This window comes from Muscardinus avellanarius, assembly GCF_963383645.1.
Source record: "Muscardinus avellanarius genome assembly, chromosome: 15".
Taxonomy (NCBI): domain Eukaryota; kingdom Metazoa; phylum Chordata; class Mammalia; order Rodentia; family Gliridae; genus Muscardinus; species Muscardinus avellanarius.
In genome coordinates, this window is record NC_137801.1 from 61,755,238 (window position 1) to 61,775,713 (window position 20,476).

The window sequence follows — 20,476 nt, forward strand, 5'->3', positions numbered from 1 at the left end:
AAGAGAACAAAGAGTGAAATATTGTAAATGCTATTATACTGTTATCCATATTACGTTGTTTCTTATAGATTTTTTAAAAAAAATGTGAAATTTTTCCACACTATGTGTGTTGTTTCCATAGCTCTTCACTTCCTCCAGAAGCCTCCTTACATTAAAAAGCCTTACAGTTATCCTGCAAGGGACAGGAAGGTCTGATTTGCAGGATTTTTAGAGCATTAAAATAACTATCAGGCAGAAGAACCTTTCTTCTCGCCTAGGATTTCAGCCATGCGCGTGCTCTCCTCTCTCTCCTCTCTCTCCTCTTCTCTCTCTCTCTCTCTCTCTCTCTCTCTCTCTCTCTCTCTCTCTCTTCCTCTCTCTCCCTCTCTCTAGCCTGGGGCTTGAATTTGCATGTCTAATTCATTTACTCACCATATTTGAATTGGCCTGAACAGATGTAAATCGGGAAGGATGGGAAAAACTGCAGTCATCAACAATGATTAATCAGCTGTTGCAGGCAGTGTCTTAAGGAGACTGGTAGGAGGAGGCTTGGAAACCAGAAGGCTCTGTGTTTAGAAGCCTAATTGTCACATCAAGGATCATTGTCCCCATGCAACACCACCGTATACATCACTTCCTGTTTTATGCAGCTCAAAAACATAGACTGAAGATTTATTTTTAATATGTTGACTTTATTTCTGAGCAAAGCATCGGTCATGTGTGTATTTTTCCATAGTCCCACCTTGGAGCATTTATGTAGACATTGTAAATAAATTTTGTGCAAAAAGGACTGGAAAGATGAACTGTATTATTGCAATTTTTTTTGTAAAAGTAGCAGTTTGGTATGAGTTGGCATGCATACAAGATTTACTAAGTGGGATAAGCTAATTATACTTTTTGTTGTAGATAAACAAATGCTTGTCGATAGCCTTTTTCTATCCAGAAACCAAGGAGCTAATTATTAATAACAATCATTGCACACTGAGACTTAGCATTTCCGACAGAAACAGTTTGGATTGTATAATAACGCCAAGCCCAGTTGTAGTCATTTGAGTGCAGTAGTGAAATCTGAATCTAAAATAAAAACAAGATTATTTTTGTCATGCTGACTCCACTGCTTGAACAATTTGTGTGCTGCCCCCCAAATTTTTAATGATTAGTTCAGTAAATATAATAATTAATTTTAGCCCCCCAACCCATACATGCTTTTGAAAATTTTAACCGCAAAGTGAATTATTTAATAATAACCCCTGATTACCTTAAGCAGATTTAATGAACTCCTAATATCAGCAAATTTAAGGCCCGAAGGCACTAAACTAACTGTAGACTCAGATTACACCCAACAGAATTATTCATCTAATATCAGTGAAATTATTCTTGCACATAATGGTGAACCAGAGTTCAGTGTTTTACGAAGGACATTACCTAGGATGAACAGTGTATGTTTATTAGGAAATTAACTATGTGGATTGAAGAGACCAGACTTCAAAATCTAATTTTTATAAATATGCTCTGTGTTCTCATTGGATAAAACTGGTTATTAACCAATTTTCCAGAACAGCTGTACAGAATTTCTGCATGGCAGCCAGCTAAATGGTACAAAATAACATGTTTAAGCTGGAACAGCTTATAATTTTATTTAAATAAAATTGCTGCTATAAAAAGTGCTTCCCTAAGCTCAGGAAAATATACAAATATTTTAATTAAGGCAAATTCTTTTTTTTTTTTAAATAAGCCTTTTAGCAGTGATTGCTTTGTAAACAAAGGATGGGTCAGAAGAAAGAAGGCCTTAAACTCAGGCCTGACATTCAGGCCCCTGTCACCCTGTAAACCCACCCTCAGCAACTCTATTTTCTGTTTGAAAAGAGAAACCAGCTGTGGGTTGGCTTTGCTGTGTGGTGTGTATCTGACCGGCTCACCTGCTGGAGCATGCAGCAGAACTCTGACCTTTTGTTTATGGGGCCTGGTTTCCAAACACGTGCGTGGGTGCCCAGAAAGAGCCAGTGCCCAGAAACAGCCAGGCTCCACCTATGGCAGCTGGCGGTGGGCAGCCCACCCATTCCAACCCACCTCTTATATGGACTATATAAATTTCTCATTCTGACGCAGTGGTAATTCTTCGACGACATAAGTAGTCTATATCAGTGAAATCACTCCTTCTTGATAGGTGGTTACTAGCAGTTAACAATCATTTATTTACTTTTAAAATTAATAATAAACTTTATAAACTAACCATCCATCTGCCCCTCTTCCCCAGTACTGGCCCTTGTGAGCAGGTTATTTTTCAGGCTTTATTCTAGAGGAGGCTTTGGCCCATTGGGGGAGGAGAGAAAGAGGGGGAGAGAGGAAGAAGGAGGGGAGAGAGAGAGAGAAAGAGAGAGAGAGGGAAAAAGAGAGGGGGGGAGGGAGAGAATGTGTGTGAGTGTGTGTGTGTATGTTAGGGAAAGAGGAGAAAAGAAACAGAGAATTGCGGTCATCAGTGTCCAGAATTGGAAGGAAATAAACCCAACTGCTGCTTCCCTGTGTCCCCCTTCTGTCGACCTGGAGAGCCTTATTCTGGGCAGCTCCTCCCTTCCTTGCCCGACACCCTTAATGCTATTTTAGTTTTTTCTCTTGCAAATTTCAGAGCCAGCTCTGAGGTTTTGAAGACACCCGAAGGAGGGAAATAATAAAGGTATCCAGAGTGTTTCTGATGTTTCGCAAAAGGCAAAAACAAAACGCCCTTCTCTATGGCCACACAATTGTACCTGCTTTTTTATTTTTATGGGGGGGGTGTCCCCCCCCCCATGGCTGATGAGACTTTTTAAGTGGTTTATATTTTTTCAAAAAAAATTAAAATATTTTACCCGATCATATTTAATCAGCTGTAATTATAACACATTCAAAATGAATAATATGCCTTGACAGTATTTTTATTGTTATTGTTCATTGCATGATGTTCGACTGCTTTAGAAGCACAGGAAAGAGAAGTAAACGCGCTACAAATGGGGAATTACCCTCGTTTAGCATTAAAATTCATTTAGATAAAATTGCCACAAACATTTAAATGGGAAGATTAGTTCCCCCTCACGCCTTATTGCACTCGCTCAATGGTTCCGTTAAGAACATTTTACACGTTGGAAATTCCGTCTTCTCAGACGGCTTGCTGTCTCCTAGTTACCCACATTCAAAGCAAAGGCTGCGGCAAAAGCAACAGCAGCAGGGGGGGGGGGGAGTTTTGGCAACTGGTCTGTAATTCATCCGCTGCCCTCTCCCCCCAGTCTCCCCTCCGCCCAGGGCAGCCTGCCCCCCAGCCACTACCCTCTCCCCAGCACTACCCCCCCCATTATGTAATTTGTGAGTCCCGTCCTCGAAGAAACAAGTTGCTGCGCTGCATAGATAATGTTAAAATACAAAGAACTATCAAAAAGCCAGTCGGTACCTCTCTAGGCCTCCCTCTCCCCCTTCTGTTCAGAAACGAGGGTGTAGTTTGAATGTACTGAGTTTCCCACATCCCCTTTTCTGAGGCCACAAGGCACGTTTTTTTCTTTTCTTTTTCTTTCTTTTTTTTTTTCTCTTTTCTGCCAGGACTTTTCCAGGAAATTCACCACTACTCCTCGCTTGTACTGCATTCGAAACGTGTTAAAGAATTAGTTTGAAAAGTCCACGTCTAGTTTCTCCCTCCCGGGTCCTTGCCCCTCCCCCCACGCTGCCCCCCCACCGCCCCTCCCCCCTCCCTCTGCTGAGCCCCAGGAAAAAGAGGAAAGTCGGCTTCGACTGCCACCTTTTGGGGATTCGGAAAAACGACTCGGTAGGAAACCGAGGAAGGCGGAGGCGCTGGTGGGGGTGGTGGTAGGGGGGAAACCCCCTTATTATCCTGTGTCGGAACTGGCTCCCTTAATCTGATGCTTAAATATTTGATGTGGAAAAATTACCCATAAAATTAGTTACTAACAATTTCAAATTGAAATCACTTATCGAATTATAAACGCATTAAAGCTGTATGGAGGGTATTAGGAGTTCCTCGGGAGGCCGCGGGTGTCTCCTTGCAGGGAGCCGGGCCGGGGAGCTTCGCCCGGGGGAGAGGGGCCTAGGCGCGGGGTCCCGGCCGCGGGGACCCGGCGGACTCCAGCTCGCCGGCTCAGGGGGCGGGGAGGAGGAGGGGACCCGGCGGCGGTGGGAGGCTCCGACTCTGGGACGGAGGCGATCGCCCGGAAACTTCGTAGAAAGTCCTGAGATTCTGTGTAGCAAAGCCCAAGCCCTGCGGAGCCCTCCCGCGCTTCTTCCGCCCGGCGCGCACGCTGCGATCCGGGTTGGTGGCTGCGTGCAGCGCAGCGCCCCCCAGATGCTGGTATCTGGGGATGGGCCGGGTCCCGCGTCCCTGGAGAAAAGCCAGAGGGCGGCTGCGCGGCGCTCCAGCCTGGACACTGTTATCCCTGGGGGTCCCGCGGGGTAGCGGGGGTGGTGGTCAGTGCATGGGCGGACCCGACCTTGCACTTAGCACTGGGGCTGGGAGTGCTAGGTTTCTGCCGCAGCCTCCCAAGTCCCTCCTCTACCCGAAAGCCATGTCTAAAGGACTGTTGACCTTGTCTCCGGAGACCTGGAGACCTGGGGTTTGCTCGGGAGAGTGGAGAGAAATGCCTCCCGCGGGGCTCTGGGCCCCCTCCCCAGAGGAACCGCTCCGAGTGCTGTGCGAGGGACTCGAGGCTCCCAAGTGGGCGTCGCCACCGCGGAGCTCGGGCGCCAGAATCCCTTTGTGGTTCTGGGAGCGAGGCCCGGAGGGCTTGGGGGCCGGGGGGCACTGGGGACCCTGGCAGGCTGGCCAGGAGGGCCGCCAGTGCCCGGGTCACGGGCCAGCGGGAGAGCAGTGGGCGGCACCCCGACGTCTTAGCCGAGACCTCGGGGTCGCTTTCAAAGCTCTGCAAACTTTCCCCTGCCTTTCGGAACCAGCAGGCCTCGGGCCCAAGTGAAGGCGGTGCGCGGGTGGCTTAGGGACGCAGAGCTCCGGGGTAGGCTGGCGTTGACCCTGGTCTCTCTCCCCCGGCTGCTGGGCAGCCCGCAGCACTTAGGTGGGCTCGGTGCGGTCTGTGGCAGAGGCTGGGAATCCCTGGGACAGGGAAAGAGCCGGGAAGGAGAAGGAGCGGGTGACTGAGAGAGGGGAGGAGGAGGGTCCCCTTTCCGTAGGATCAGCTTGCCAAGGCGTCTGAAAACCTCTCCCGAAGCAGAGCTGAAAGGAAAAAAGAAAAAAAGAAAAGAAAAGAAAAGAAAAACCCCAACAACAACGTACTGAGCAATCGGTGCGCCAACGTTTGATCTTTAAAGAGTCTTTGCCCTAAATATGGTACCCTGGGGGGTCACGGTAGGGGGATGGGGGCACTTTTAGGGCCTTGGTTGCGGCTGGTCGCGCCCCGGGGTCGCCCTTCTGCGCTCATCCTCCAGCCCTCCCAGCGCACCCAGCCCTCCTCCGGGAAATCCGGGCGTTGAAGCCCTGGGGAAAAAGGATTTAGTTTTAAGCCAGTCTCCCATCGATCCGGTTGGTAATTCCTACCCCGGCCCACTCGCAGACACACTCACCTCTACCCTAAAGCATTAAGTTCATTACGCCAGCAATGCTCTTAATTTCCAGGCACAAAACGAGTCCTGGGACCTCGCCGATTGGGGGAGCAGTGAATAAAGTCACCTGCTTTTCACACCGCGCAGCCGGCTCCTCCCCACCCGGGCCTGGTGTGGCTGGGCGCGGTGCGAGGGTCCCCAGCTCCACGCCCAGGCCCGGGTGTGCGGGCTGGGGGTCAGGAACCCGGACTCTACTTTCTCCGGGTTGGCGACCCCGCGTAGGGAGGTGTTGCGTTCGTCGGTTTTCCAACCTCCGCTCCCTCTCGCCCTCCCCCCTCCCAGGCCTCCTGGGCAAGCCTGCCCTCCCCCCCCCAAATGCCAAGTCCCCCTTCTCCACCCAAAGTCCCGAGGCTCTGCTCCCTCCCAGCCCCCCACAGGCGCTGGTCCCCGGCTGCAGTCGCGTTAACCCGTCCCCAATTCGCGCCCGCCTACCTCGCCCACCTTTCTGGAAAATGGTGGGTGGGCCATTGCTCAGCGATGCCCCTGTGAAGACCCTTGCTGAGGATACCCTGGGGTGTTAAAGAACCAGATGCCTGGGTTTAAGGGGAGATCTTGCGCCCACTGATAACTCCGTCTTAAAGAAGCCCAGCAGAGGCAAACAGCCCCGCAACCGCCTGCTCCCCGCCCCCTCCCCACCCGCGGCAAGAGGCATCTGGCACCGCTGGGAGATGCCGGCGAGCCACGCGCACGCCGACCCGCGAGGCGCCAGCTTGTTCTGGAGACCGAGTTTCCCCGGCACAAAAGCGGGTGTGGGGGGGGCACTACCCGAAGGCCGTGTAAGTCTACGTTCCCCCTACCCCTCCACCTCATCCAAATCTGATTTCCAGGAGAAGTGCGTGTTCAGGTAGTTCTAAACCGTGAACGGCGAGCTTTGTGTGTTATCTAGTGGGGGTGGGGATGGAAGGGGAGGAGACACTGCCCCCTCCAGTCTTTAATGTCTGGGATAACGAAATGCCTGTGTGGCAGCTGCGGCTGGAGCCAAAACTAACTCTTTGGAAGGCGGAAAAGAGTGAAAGGCAAAGAAAGACTGTTCATCCCCCCCCCCCCACCTTTGGTGCCGTTTGGGATGTCATCTGTTTCCTTGGCGACTGTGTTCAGCCCCCGGAGCCCCCGGGCTCCAGGATTGTTGCGGGGGGGGGGGCTTGCTATTTCTGCACCGTCATTTATCTCTGTCACCACATAATGATTCCCCTCGCAGCCCCTTATTGATGTTTGTAATTGCATTATCTCATAAAGGAGGATGATCAATGAAACCGAGCCGTGCATTCTGGGGTCAGAGGAAGCCAAAGTACTGTTTGTCCCCTTTAATACAACAAGTACTCATTATCTTAGGTCTGCATTCAAAAAATGATCTTATCTGGGGCTGACCCTGTCGGACATCCCAACACTTTCTAAAACGCGGTTTGTGTAACCTTTTGCTTAAATGCTAAATCAAGTATCTGTCTTGCATTTCAACAAAACAGAACGCTAAAAGTGAATGGAAAAAAAAAGCATTTCTTCTTTTCATGTTTTTTTTTTTCCTTTTATTTTCCCGGGGCTGGGGGGTAGGTGGGTGCCCGCGATCCATGGAAGACGCACGAGATTTTATACTAAGTGGTATAATATACAAAAACAGCCCCTATCAACAAGGGGCCTAATAAGTGAAAAAAAATTGGGGGGTGAGGGGAGGAAAAGGGAGCTGGGAGCTTTTAACAAGGTCAATACTAAAAGAGCAAAATAAAATCGCATCCGGTTTAATTAATAAGAGCTATAAACTGAAATAACTCCCCACGATTCTGCCCTGGCTTCTCCCTTTCAGAGAGTCATATCTCTTCGGTTTAGATAAATGACTTTTGTGCCTGTTTGATTCTCACAACAACAATAACTAAATCAGTTGCACACTCTTTCTACAACCACCTAAAAACTCCAGCAAATAAAAAGAAGTCCATTTGTCTATTAAGGCAAGTATTTAGTTGAGCAGAAATGTCCCAGTAACGCTGAATAGAGTTCCTGTAACCCCATGGAAGTCAAGTCATCTTGTTGCACTGAAGTAAATGAAAAAATACAAAGGAGTAAAGGTCCAAGTGTAATTTTACACTAAATGCATTATTGGTCCGTCACAGTGAAAGCGTGGTTGTTTGGCTGGGGTGGGAAGAGTGTACATCAACTTAGCTCACGTTTAACTTAAAAGGTTTTAGAAAGGAAACATGTATTCCAGGTTTGCTCATCACTTTAATTTATAGAAAAAAGAAGACGTCGAGACAATGCTAAGTCATCATTTCAATAAATCAGGGTGAATAATTCCTCCAAAGATGGAAATTAAGCAAAGAGTTTATTTCAAACATAGCAAGTCTGTGCTACCAGAAGGGTTCCCAATCAGCTGAAGATCAATTTCCCTTGTTAATAAGACCACTAAGAAGGAAGAAAGGAAAAAGGAAGGAAGGAAGGAAGGAAGGAGGAAGGAAAGAGGGGAAGAAGGAAGGACAGAAGGAAGGAGAAAAAAATTATGTCCAGGAATTTTACTTTAAGAGTTTTAGAAATTCCTAAATTAACAATATAAATTAATGTTTTAAGTTAAAAGATCAAAATGAAAAACCTTCACCAGAGTTGAAAAATAAGAATTAACAATAAATTAATTTGCTTCACTAATTTTATACCTTGACATAAAACCTTAAATTGAATGATAACAAAAGAAAAGGCTAAAATATTCCCACTTGAAAAACAGCTTTGATGATAAAGAGCTAATAAAAGTTTTTTTGCTGTGTTGAACAGTCACTTTATTTCTCACTAAATGCAGATTTTCCAAAAATGTATTATTTCCCAGAAATTCTGTCAAGGCACTTTGTAATAATATATGCTTTGTATTATTTAAATATTCTGGCACGTTCATTCTTTGAAAATGCCCAAACTGAAACGGATATGCAGCCACGCATATATTGAACAAAAATGGTATCTTGTTGTTAACATGAAATATTAAAGGAAAATAAAACTTTGGGCTTTGTCAGTTGAGATAGAATTTTTTAGCATAAACTTTGATTTTCAAAACACATAAATGAAACCTCTTCATGTTTAACCAATCATCACAAGGTTTTCTCTTATTTGGTCGGGGATCTGGTATCATGTATGTTTTCTATTTTTAATATTTAGTGTTATAGCCCATGGTTAAAATAATGAAAAATTAGTCTCGTTTCAGAAATTATTTATTTATGGAACGAACATGATTAAAACATAAACACACACAAACAGCAGCTGCAACAGGAAAAAAACTTGATTTACGGTTATTAAATCTTTGATCGCCACGTTAATGTTTCTTTTTCTACCTTTCATTTGCATTTTAATCTATCGAATCTTTACAATTTTGCTGCCTCCTATTTCAATGATTGATTACAGATCCGAAATAAGAAAAAGAAAAAAAAAAAAGAAAAAACAAGCCTAGCTTTTCTTTTCTTCGCTTTCTTTTTTTCTTTGTCCTACCCCCTCCCCCGCCTGTCCCCCCGGGTAGATTTCTGAAACTTTCTCTCAATGCTAATGTAGACAGGATAAATTAATTCTGCTCTTTTAAATGTCAAAGATATAAATAAAAAATGTTTTCTGTCCCAAACGTGAATATTTTCCCAGCCGCTTGTTTTTGAGTCGTAAAAGATCATCCCAGCAAAACGCAATTAAGGAAACACACGCGCGCGCGCGCACACACACACACACACACACACACACCCTCGCGCACAGCGTGGATTTTTTTAAAGGATGTGTCTTTACTGAGTTAAAGAGAGGTGAGAAGTTCACTGGTCCCTTCACTAATAGTAGCCTCGCGCCTCTCTCTCTCTCTCTCTCTCTCTCTCTCTCTCTCTCTCTCTCTCTCTCACACACACACACACACACTCACACACACACTCACACACACACTCACACACACACACACCGTCCACCTCTCTTGCTCAGAGGCTGGGTCCCTAGTTGTATGTGTGATCTAAGTCACAGGAGCAAAAAGATGCCTGGTGAGGGCTTGCTGTGGTTAAGTTGATTTCCAGGGACCAGCAATGTAAAAGACAAAAGGGGGAAGCGGCCGAGGTCGGCCAGTTGGCTTTCCCGCCTCGCCGCCGCCCCTGGGCCCTTTTCTGCCCCGCACCCAGCCCCCGCCGCCCCAGCTCGCGCTCCTCGGACCCGACGGTCGTTTGGGGACCGCTGCGCCGTTCGCGCCACGGTCAGCGCGGGTCCTAAGGCAGCGCCCCCCTGGCTTTGCAGGTTGCCCGCCGGCCTTGGGCTGGGCTCCCGGTCCCCGCGGGGCGAGGCCCCCGGCTCTTCTGGGCTCCGGCGGGGACTAGCATGCGCCTCCGCCCGGCTGGGGCTCCGGGCTGGGCAGGATGGAGCCGCGTTCAAACCTGGGGCGCGCAGGGGCGAGCCCAGGTGTGGGAGCCGCGGTGGGAACCTAGAGGCGCGGCCCCTCCCCCACCCACCCCGTCCCCGCCGCCCCGGGTCCCCGAGCCCCTTGGGGGGCTTTGACGCCTGTGGATGCTGCGGAGCCCCAGGCGGACCGACTTCTCCCGCGGGTCCAGGCTGTTCGCGCTCGCGTCCGCGGGTGGCGCGCGGTGCCCCAAGTGGAGAAGTCGGCGGGATGGGACCCCCTAGACATGCCTGTGGGGCGCGGGCACCGTCGCGAATGGGGTGAGAGCGGCGGGAGGTGTAACTACCCTAGACAGGTTAAACAACTCCGCCCTCGGACTCAGTGCTCGCCCCGAGGAGCGCCCAGAGTGAGGGCTCAGACCATCCCTTCCTGGCCCAGTCACCCGGAACCTGCCTGGCTTTCTTTTTCCTAGCAACCCCATGGGTGGCTTCCTCCAGGGTCGCTATCTTCATTAAAGAGGACGCACAAAGCGGTTAAAATAAAGGGAGGGGAAAGAAAAAGACATTTGATCCGGGGCAACCTTTTGTTTTGAAGCAGATTAGGCAGCCTAGAAATAGGAGGTAAAGCAGAAAGTCTAGACAGGAAAACTTATTGTGTTCACAAAATATAAAAATGATCCGAGCGGTCTGGTACCTCCAGGGGTGAAGATAGATCCTTGTAGAAGAGTGAGAAGACAAGACGGGGAAGATTTAAAGAGAAAGAGACGCCAGATTATTAAGAAAGTAATAGTAAGGTGTCCCATACACTACAGTTTTATTGTTGGGTAGTAACGACCCGATTTATTTATTGCCAGGTTTATATAATAGAGATAATGACCACAAACTCAAGATAAATTCTTAGGCGCCCTGCCGGTCAATTCTTTTTTATTTAAGAGAGCCAGCCTGAAAGGTGAGCTTCATCTCCTCCCCTCCTCGAAGATCCGTCTTGCTTTCTACCATCTTATAAGCATGACATGCAAATAAATAAGCGCTGCTGGGTTTGCGTGGGTAGGCCTGCAGGATTTATTTCAGGTGAAGGAGGAACAAACATGGTATATGAATTTCCGCAGGAGCCGCGCAGCGATTCCTTCCCGCTCCCCCCACCCTGCCCTCTCCTCCCGGGCCCCCTCCCTTACTGTGGGAGCAGAGAGCGTCCCCTGATAAAAACATTAATATGTCGTGTCTCAACTCCTTATTCCTTGACGTATAGGTCTGGGGAGGACTGGGGCCCGATGCAAAAAAATAAAAATAAAAATAAAAATGCAAAATGCGTCCCCAAAAGTAGGCTGACTCGCTGGGACTGCTCCAGGGATTCCAGGCGACAAAGGGAAGGGTGGGCTGTAACTGTGAGTTACAGTATAAGAGACAGTATAAGAAGTGTGCCGATATCATTTTTTAAATACACGCAATGGTCTAAAAGTTTGCTGAACCAGGCCTGATAAGCGCTCTCACCAGCTGGACAGACCCAAGGGGAACCTTCTGCTTTCTTGGGATCGGCCTTGCCTTTCCTGGCCCTCAGTTTCTCTCCCCTCAGCCCGGGAAACTGTCCTACAGACAGGTGATGGAATTAAAGACGACCTTGCTCCTGGACCACGAAGCTCTGGAGGAAGCGGGGGGGGGGGGGGGAGCGGTGGCCTCAGTCGGAGGCTCCACCTGCCCAGAGTCGCGGTCAGCGGGCCTTGGGCCGGGGCGGCCTCCCAGAGCGGATCCCGCGCCACCTGCGCTCCGTCCCGGATCAGGCAGAGCCCGGGCAGCCGGGATGAAGTCAGCATCCTCTTCCCACATTCTTTTGTCCCCCGTCCTCATTTTTGGGGTGATATTCAGACATATAGTGTTTCAACCTCCCCCAAACCACTTAGATTCAGAACTTCCTTTGATCTATGTTCGTCTGGGGAAAAGAACCACCTGACAGCAAACGAGGAGGAAAAAGAGGCTTGGAGATGGGAGGGGCGGGCAGGGGGGGGCGAGGGAGAGGGCGGTGTGCGCTGGGGCCGGGGAGACCTGGAGGCGGTCGGACCCAAGGGGGCGGGAGGGGACGTGAGCCGAGAAAGCGAGGGCAGCTGCGGGAGGAAGAGCCAGGCTGCGCCTGTAATTTGGTGGTTTGGGCGAAGGATGATGTTACTGAGAGGCTCGGACCCGAGGACAGTCCTCGTCAATCTTTTATAATATTGTTGTCATTCAAGCACAACTTTATCTTTGAGCCAGAATATCTGTTCCAATGATTTCCATAAGTACATTAATTATAATCTTCAGAGCCTTCAATATTTCTTTCGGTACTTTATTAAGTGGTATTGCAGAGGCCATTTATGAAGTGAAACGGGTCAACTTTTAATCTTTTGAAAATTAAAGTGTATTCCACCGGGGTTTCTTTTCAAAATACTCTAAAATAACAAAAAGAAACTAAGCTCATTACGTGGAAAAGTGACAAGTGTTTTACTCGCAGCCTGCCAAGTTGCCTTACTTCAAAGGACGATAAACTAATTGTTTCCAGAGTTTATAAGTAATTAAGCTATTATTCAGGGACGGGGGGAGGCTTCACTCTAACAGTTTTATTCACATTAGAAATTTCTATTTAGAATAACCAGGGAAACATCTTCAGAAATAGCAAAAATTTCAATAATTAAAAGCCTTTCCATTCATTACTTTTAAGTGAAAATATTTTTTTTATTTTTAAAGCATTGAAAAATGTACACAAATGTAATTTTTGCCAGAGTATGTGGTAAGTACAGGTCCTTATGGAAAATTAATGCTGAAAGAAAAATGAGCATATAATGGCTTCCAAAGATTAAAACAACTGTAACTATCGAGTTTTTAAAAGTTGATTTTAAAAAAACCCTGTCAGCTGGATTCATCTATTTAGATAAATCAGACAGAACAAAATATATCTGCTATCCTTATAGGATTTCATGTAGAAAGTTAAAACCTTGTATAATTTTATCATTTTAAAACCAATTTTTGGTGTCTAAGCAACACAAATTAATTCTAAGAAATTTTAAGTGCTTGAATTTCTCTAGTTTTACAACAAAGAAATGTATTTATTCACTCACATTTTTTTTTTTACAAAGGACTGCCTTAAAAACCTTTTGAAATATATTATTGGAACAAACATTATTTCCATAATTACCTCATGTTTGCTCATTTAAAAAGAATTAGGTTTGTCCTAAATGAAAACAATATTCATTAAAGGAAAAAGTAAGCTTTAAAAAGAAATGATGAATTATTTTGTAAAGTTCAGCAAAACACTTTAGATCAATAGATTTTTGTATCTATAACAATGAACTATTTTTGTATAACTTTCCCATCAAGATGGTATCAGCTCTTTTTAAAGGGCTGTTTTCATTATCACATGAAAAAATTAAAAATAATAGAATTTTCATGTTAGGAAGAAACATCTTTGAAGAATTGCAACAAGATATAAATATAAAAGTTCAAGTAAATGCCATAAAATCTTATTTGAAGTAAAACAAAATTTCTGGGAGTTGTTTGGAAAAAAAATAAATTCATGCTATGATGATTTCTACAATCCTTTTAGAATTTCATATAGAATATTAACATCCACTTCCCTCACTTCAGAAATTAGAAGTCAGTTGTAACAATCTAAATTAAAGAGGTGGAATTTCAGCACAGCACAAAAAGTATTTGACATAACCACTTGTTTCAAATAAAATTCTTCTGAAGCAAAGTCTGAAACTTGATGTAAAATTGGCAGTATGATTCAGGGTGAGTGTTGTTTTGTGGAATCTGTATGCGCTGTGGCGATTTAGATCTGTCCTTGGGTCACAATGTCTGATTCAATGTTAGCTGTAATATGTTTTCTTTATTCTAATAGACTTGCATTGCATTATTAAAAACAAAAGCTAAAGCACCCTTGTTAGTAGTAATGCAATCCCAATTGTCTAACACTGCAATAATTGACCTTCTGGACATCAGGCACATTGGGATTCACTTTTGGACATTTAGCTATTTAAACTGACTTCATTACAGAAAGACAATGGCGACTTCTCTGCAGCTGGCACCTGCAGTATTTCATGCTACACATGGGCCATACCTTGCCAAGTCAGCCACTATCATGATTCACACCAGAGCAGGAAGTCAGCTAGGCAAATTTTATAATATGAGTATGCTGTTATGATTAAGGAGAAATGAATTTATTTTGCACATCCTGCTAAAATCTTAAGAGGACAATTAGAAGTCTGTTTTCTGGTTTCCCTGTGATAAAAAATATTGCCATATTAAAGGGCACCGTAGTCATGAAGTTTAATGAAGAAGGGTTTTATGATAAGCTGAATTCAAGATGTCCACAATAATACAAACCAGATAGAAAACTTTTTTTGGACCTCCTCTAGGCCCTTACTGAAACTAGTGATGAGGTTTAAGGAGGATGGGGAAGGGGCGTAGCTCAGTGACCAGACTTTAAGGCACTCTTATTGGCAACCCTGACTCTATCAGTAGAAGACTCGCAATTTTTCTTCCATGGATTTTTTTTCTAATCTCTAAAGTAATTTAGAGATTAGAAAAAGATTTAGAATGTGTGTATTAGAATACACACAGAGGTATGTATGTACTGGGGGTTAAGCCCAGAAGGATTCTACCTCTGAGATATACTCCCGGGCCTTTTTATCTTTTGTTTTTGAAACGTTTGTTAAGTTGCTGAGGCTGTCTTTGAAACCGTGATCATTCTTTCTCAGCCTCCCAACTATTGTTATAACAAGTATACACCACTGTACTCAGCATATATTTATATATTTCTATTTTTTTTTTTTTTTTGGTGGTACTGGGGTTCCTGGAAGCCCTCCTTCCTCCGGGCTACACTCCCAGACCTATTTTATATTTTTGAAACAGGGTCTCTTACGCCAGCACGGCTGGCTTCGAACCTGCGCGATCCTCCTGTCTCCGCCTCCCAAGCGCGGGGATTACAAGCGTGCGCCACCACGCCCGGCTCTATTTTTCAAATCATTTTGCATTCTAGAGTGTGGTAAAGAATTGCTTTCTTCTTATTGTTATTTTTAGTGGTACTGGGGATGGAACCCTTCTCTGGGTTACACTCCCAGACCTATCTTTATATTTTTATTTGGAAACAGGGTCTCTTAAACCAGCAAGGCTGGCTTCGAACCTGTCTCTGCCTCCCAAGTGTGGGGATTACAAGCATGCGCCAAGAATTGCTTTAAATTATACTGAACGTATGATTTAAAGAGCTCCAGATCCCTTCTCCCACCCAGAGGAGTCCTGGCTCAAAAGGGAATATTACTCTGTCCTCACATTTTTAAGGGTCTCTTAGGATTCTGAGATACTTTCCTTTAATTTTTTTCTGTCCATCTACCACATGGAAAATGACAATGCCTTATTGTTCCAAAGCATTCACTGGGGGGTGATTAATACCTTTATTGATTAAGTTGCTTCACTGAAATAGAAGGTGGCTTTTTTCAGCAATGACTGGATTGTGACCAATAGACTGAAAAACATGTCTCCAAGAGAAGAGGGAAGCCCTGCTACCGGAGTGTTGCGTCCTCTCACCACTCCAGTGCTTGAAAACGCCCCACAGACTTAATTTTCACTTAAATTCCTGTTAATCTGGTCCGGCTCTTACCTTAAATCCTCGTACATCTCTAGCATCAAATTCTTTTTTTTTTTTTAGACTGAACAAATCATCTGTGTGTTTCTGTTAATTTAGCATCATGAGCACCTACCGTATGCTTAACAATGAGCAGGACATTGGACTTACTGAGATTAACAGGACATTGTTTCTGCTTTTGAGAGCGGGTAGTGGGATGAAGCTGATAAGAAAACCACAAAACCAGCCTATAGCCGCAGGCACAGATGTGTGGGTACACAAAAGTTAAACCAACAGCACAGAGGAAGGGACCCTGGGAAAGCTTTGTGGTGCGCCAAGATGAGAAGGTGTGGAGATCGGAAAATGTTCTGTATCAGGGTACCGCCGAGAAACAAGAGCAATTTTGGGCGTATTCAAGGGAAGGAATTTAATACAGGGAATTGACGTGGGGGACAGGAACAGCTTTCAAGCCAACTAGGTGGTAGGGAGGAAGGAAGAATAGGAAACTATTACCCCACGCCCATTATACACACACTGGAGGGACAGAAAGAGCAGGTGAGTTACTTGACGCCAGGGGATGGAATCCCTCAGCAGAAGTCATACCTTGACAGGCAAGACCAGTGGGCGCTGAAGCTGTGCAGAGGGAGGGACATTCTGGAATTCAGTAGTCTAGAGCAGCAAGGAAGCACAAGGAAGACCTTTGAAAACAGACAGTTTCAGGAGCAGCACAGCCTCTTTGTGGGCATGGCCCTTCAGTGGTCTTCTGATCTTATTTTTCCAAATGAAAAGCTTTCTTCTTAATCTCTGAATGTACTCATTTAATGTTGAAGATGAAGGGCGTTCCAGGGAGCGACACTGACTTGGGAGAGAAAGTGGCTTATAATCACAAGACTTCCAGGGTGGCCAAAGCAAAAGAGGCAGGTGTGGAATATTATAGGACTTGAATTGAAAATCATAAGAGTTAAGGGCATAAAATAACCAGTGGCTTCAGTAGCAGCTTGACTGGTTAGCAAATGTTAACCCCCAGGGCCAGGGGAACACAGATTACAGGGGCTAACTCTGCAAAAATAGAGACAACACGGGTGCAGTGCTGCCCATCAGCAAAGGTCATTTCTACAAAGAAACACAGTCTGCTTCCTAGACTGCCTAAAGTTAATTTATACCGAAATTTGATTCAGCCACAAAGCCAGTGGGACGGCAATCCAGTCATTTTCATGAACAAATTAGAAATTGCTCATTCACCCTAAGGAGACATCCCTGCAGCCAGTTTGGTGTTCAGAAGGCTAGATAAAAGGTTTTGTCTAGTCCCAGGTAATAGGAATAGCTCCATCCTAATAGGAGCAGGTCGATCCATGACCTCAAAGGTATCAGCTTCATGAGTGATAAGTTGAAGGAGGTGAACCAAAACTAGTGGTGATCTTAGAAAACAGTGGAGATGCTGTTGTGGTGCTGGTGGGCACTGGAGGGGATCATGGTGCATAAAGGTAGATATGCAGGAGACTGGGTGCAGATGTGGGAGTGAAGCGTTAAGTGGAGAGCTATAACACTGTTTCTGGTTTGGAACATTGCGAAGATGGCAGTTTCATTTTCTGGAATAGTAAATTTAGAAGAAAGGGGTGAGTTAGAAAGAAAGATGATATACTTGTTCTAGACATTTTGAGATTTGGGTGCTTTTGAGTTGTCAAGCTATAGATGGTCTTTAGGAAGGTGAAAACCTAGGTAAGCATTATAGTGGAGTGGTCTTGGCTGGGGATAAAAATGTGGCAGGGGCCACTGGAGTAGAGAAGATTATTTGGGATCTCTTTCAAGGTGTTCTTGGCAAAGGAAAGACAAGAAGTTGGCTATTGATTAAATGGAGCAAGGATATATATCCTTGCTCCATTTATTATACTATATATATATATATATATATATATATATATATAATACATACATTATATGATTTTGAACATGGGCAAGACTTGAATGTATTTGTATAATCAGGGGAGAAAGGAGAATATGTTAAAATTTTCTTGAAAGAGGTGTTAAATAAAGGAGATATGCATGAAGGTGGGCAATGGAGCTGTGAGTCAACAGTGGGATACCCTAGCCACTGAGATGGAAGGGAAATGATGGCCCCAGATGAACCTCCAGACATGGGTGACAGAGATGGAATTTAGGGGCAGTTCAGACTCGATAGCCTTCACCACTTTTTTCTTCTTCTCTCTCTCCTCTTTCTCCACTTCTTCCTCCTTCTGCTTCTTCTTTTGCAATGTGGATGGTGATGCCATTTGATGGGGGGGGGCAGAAAGGGAGCCAGAGTTTAGCACTGAAGGGTCTCAAGTCCCTGGAACCCTTTTAGTCCTGAACAGTCTTGTGAAGTTTGGTTATCCTTAAGGGTAGGAGAAAGGGAAACAGCTTTAGGTAAATGTCAACAGACACCATAGGAAGTGTAAGAAGGAGCTGACCAGACATTCAAAGCTTGCTGTTTAGCAGTGAGGACACTGATGTGACTGGAGAGCAAGGTAGCGTTTTGAGTATGGCTGTGTGGTCTTCTTGAGCAATGCTTGAGCAGATGTGTGTTTGGAGTACTAGGTATGTGCCACCATGCCCAGAATTTTATCTGTTGTTGGTAATATAAACAAAGGAAAAGGTAAATATGTGGTTCTCTAGCTCTTCAGAGAACAAATGGGGCACTGAGCTCCATTAACTACATTTAAAGAGATATCTGACATTTTGTCATTTATTTTTGGAAAAAAATGCAATTGGATAGCTCCCGAGCAGGTTGAGGTACTTTATCTCATTTTAAGCCTCTAATTAGGACAAATAAAGTTTATAATATGGGACAGAAAACAAGGCACAAAAGGAACTCAAACTATTCAAATTTGCAGAAAATCAAATCTGAAATTCAGCTTGAGTTGGGTTAGAGAGGCAACTCTCATCTGTAATCGATGCTGCTTGGCTCAAATTGCACCACGAATTGGTTAAGACTTCACACAGTGAAAGTGTGAGGGTCCAGATCGTGTCCCTTCAAAAATCATGTTAAAGTCTAGCACCTAGAACTTTAGTATGTGACTAAAGTTGGAGAGAGGGTCTTTACAGAGATCATCAAGGTAAAATGAAGCCACGTGAGTGGGTCCTGGTACAATCAGATTGCTATCCGTATTAAAAGAGAAAATCTGGACATGTAGAGAGGCATCAGGGACGCACGTGCACAGATGAAGCCCACGTGAAGAATGAGAGGATTGCGAGCTGCAAGTTAAGAGGCCAAGGAAGAATCCAGACCTGCTGAGGCCTTAATTTCAGATGCTCAGCTTCCAGAACTGTGTGAACATACATTTTTGTTGTTTAAGCTGCCCAGTTTGTGGTATTTTGTTACAGCAGCCCTAGCAAATAAATAGAGAGCTTTTGAATTTGGGTCTCTGAACCCTCTGAGAAATCGCATATGCCTCCAATTTCCCAGTATTTACTGACTGAGAAGAACCTGTACTTTGTTTAGTTATCAAGTGCTTCTGGAGCCTTACCGTGGAAATATCTTTCTTTCTCTTTTTTGCACCTGGACTGCTCCTGACTCTCATTTGCGTAGTCCTGCATCCATGTCTGTAAGATCTTTGTTTGAGTCATTTTAAAATACATTGCGTTTCAAATGTCAATGCTGCATTTTGTATGAAGTGTGTCGATGGGAGTCTATAGGCAGTGTTTTCACTATGTTTAGTAGAAATTAAACCTGTATGTGAACATAATGCTTACATTCATAGCTTTATCCTCTTTAGAATTGTGAAATTTGGGCCAGTCATTCTATCTGGTTAATTCTCGTTAGTATTTAGGATATCTCAGGTTGATTCTAGTGTTTGGCACTTTTAATTAAAAATGATTTTCTAAAATCTTTCCAGGCCCATGGTGATGTTGACAGGAGAATCTCCATGGTGTTGTCTGTTTCTGTGAGTAATAGATAGATAGATTCTACTGGAAATGTTTCAGAGGACCCGAAACAAATCTGACACTGTCTTGTGAGCCAATTTGTAGCTATTGGCTTCGAGTCCTGTATGCTGAGTTTTAAAGTGTGTTGTAGAGACAGTAACAGGTAATGTACTCAACCTGCTGCGAGTAGAGGGATGTTTATTAAATGTTTTTGCCTCCCACCAGTTTTCCTGGTCATTATTCTTAGAAAAAAATATGGAGGGCTAGAAATAGGGAAATCTTATGAACGAATCCTCGCATTTCCATTTAATGATTGTGTGGCCCTGGTGGAGTTTATCCTAGTGAGCGTCAGTTTGCTCACCTATAAAATATGAACATTTTCATCACCCAAACCTATCTTATGGGTGTGTGCGAGAACGATGTCAATGAATGCATATGTGGTACTTTTCCAATATGCTCCACAGATTTAAAAGTTACCATTATTACTGTAATTGCCACTGCATGGTTTAATTTAGTAACTCACATTTATTTCTTTGGTTCTAAAAGAATGCAACTTCCTTCAGGGATGAAAATTGTTGCAAACACAGAATCTCTTGTTTGATTAGGGTTCTCAGAACGATTTCTTATTCTGCCATATCTCAGTGGGTGTCTATTGGAGCTTGGTATTGACTTTTTTGTTTTTGCTTTTACTTTAGACTGTGCCTTTTCCCCATTTATTTCCCCAAGACTTAACTTTTTATAGCCAGTTGACGATGTAATGTTACCTTTTATGGAAAACTTCCAGCTCCTAATGTCAAGTTTCAAGCAACGTATAGAAATGTGTCATCTCAAAGTAGTGGAAAAGGCTCCTTCCCCCCACAGTCTCTGATTCTAGCTGCACAGTGGTTTTCTGAACAGAAGAAAAATGAAGATAAACCTCCATCACTACCTATTAACAGAAGGCATGAAGAGAAACCCATCGTGTGGCTCTTATTTTTGTTTCAGAACATAGGTGAATGTGTGTGAAATATCAAATATTGGACAATGGTCTAATTCATCTGGATTTTTTGCCATGAATCTCAAGGGTGTGGACAAACTGGAGTGTGTGGGTTGACA